The sequence below is a fragment of the Cynoglossus semilaevis genome, chromosome 8, assembly GCF_000523025.1.
Source record: "Cynoglossus semilaevis isolate Cse_v1.0 chromosome 8, Cse_v1.0, whole genome shotgun sequence".
Taxonomy (NCBI): Eukaryota; Metazoa; Chordata; class Actinopteri; order Pleuronectiformes; family Cynoglossidae; genus Cynoglossus; species Cynoglossus semilaevis.
The window spans coordinates 29,319,260-29,320,948 of NC_024314.1; the positions used below are offsets into that span (position 1 = coordinate 29,319,260).

The 1,689-nt window shown below is 49.7% G+C and overlaps 1 protein-coding gene across 1 annotated transcript in view; it reads left to right on the forward strand.

Moving 5' to 3' along the window:
• Positions 1–302: 302 nt before the first annotated feature.
• gas2l3 (growth arrest-specific 2 like 3) overlaps positions 303–1,689 on the forward strand; it is a 15,248-nt gene continuing 13,861 nt past the window's right edge. Inside the window, exon 1 of the mRNA XM_025057701.1 lies at positions 303–616. The gene's annotated coding sequence lies outside the window, so the exon portion shown is untranslated. The remainder of the gene's footprint in view (positions 617–1,689) is intronic.

Consider the following 1,689-nt stretch of genomic DNA (forward strand, 5'->3'; position numbering starts at 1 on the left):
GGGGGGGGGGGGGGGGGGGGGCTAATACTTCTTTGTACCAGAGTTTGTGGTAGGACCAGTCAGGGTTTTGTTCCATGGGTGAGGCTGAAACCCAACACACACCTGCCCCCCCCCCTCACAGAGGATGGACGTGAAGAGAGACTGGTCTTTCCTGTCCTGACGCTGTGGTCTGTGCTACTGACACACAGTCTGTGGTCCTGGTCTGTGGTCCTGGTCTGTGGGATGCATTGTGTGTGTGTTTCTACAGTAGTAATAGAAACAAAGTAAAAAAACAGCATCCATGTACACAGATGTACACAGATGTACACGGATGTACACAGATGTACACAGATGTACATATACAGTGTGTACACAGATTTCGGGACACTGAAGTTTCAGATGTTCTGATTCTGTTTCTCGGGTTGAATGGAGGACACGCCCCCAGCAGGGGGAGGAGTGCTCTTATTGGCTGGTTCGAACAGCGCTTTCCGCAAACACAGACTCACAGCGTGCAGCTCCTGAGCAGCGGAGGAAAAGTCACGGAGTGACCGCAGGAACTGGAACTTTTCAGCCTGGATTGAAGAAAACCAAGACTTTAAATCCAAACCTGAAGACGTTCAACTCTTTGCTGTTTCCGGTGAGTTTTTACGTTTTCATTTTTACTGAGTCTGGTTGTGTTTTTTTTGGAAGTTTTTTGGAAAGATTTCCTTGTGTGTGGGAATGTTCTGACGGTTTCTCTGACGCAGCCTCGTGGCTGTTGACGTGGAAACGTCACCGACCTCACGTGTCGTCACATATATGTCTGTAGATATACGAGGAGAGTCGTGACGTCACGCTGTGGGTTTTATACAGTATTTGCTGCATTGTCTTCAGCGACTTGAAAAGGAGAAAAGTGAAAACATGACGTCACTGAAGTGGGTCGCTGCCCACGTGACTTCTACACCTGCTGGTGAAAACGTACACAGTGTGTGTGTGTGTGTGTGTGTGTGTGTGTGTGTGTGTGGGGCGGGGGGGGTGATTTCTGGTAGTGTCCCGGGTGACGACACTAAATCCTGGATGACCTCTGTACTGACCTGGAGTCAGCTTCAATCAGGATTAGAGCCGACAGATGTAGCCCAGGTGGGCATCGACCCATCCTCTGACCTGGACCTGGACCTGGACCTGGACCTGGACCTGGACCTGGACCTGGACCTGGACCTGCTGAGGACGACAGGACGGTGGCTGAGATGTGTTCAAGTCCAGATACACACCAGAGTACTGACAGATACTGTGTACTGACTCTGTGGGTGTACTCTCAAATACATCTACTTTGGGTACTGTTGGGTTCCTGCTGTGGTACTGTTGGGTTCATGTTGTGGTACTGTTGGGTTCCTGCTGTGGTACTGTTGGGTTCATGTTGTGGTACTGTTGGGTTCCTGCTGTGGTACTGTTGGGTTCATGTTGTGGTACTGTTGGGTTCCTGCTGTGGTACTGTTGGGTTCATGTTGTGGTACTGTTGGGTTCCTGCTGTGGTACTGTTGGGTTCATGTTGTGGTACTGTTGGGTTCCTGCTGTGGTACTGTTGGGTTCATGTTGTGGTACTGTTGGGTTCCTGCTGTGGTACTGTTGGGTTCCTGCTGTCATAGCATTTAAACAGTTAAATAATAAAATACATTTCTAAACAAACAGAAACCATTCAGACCAGCTGTGTTCTCTTTACTGCCCCCCCCC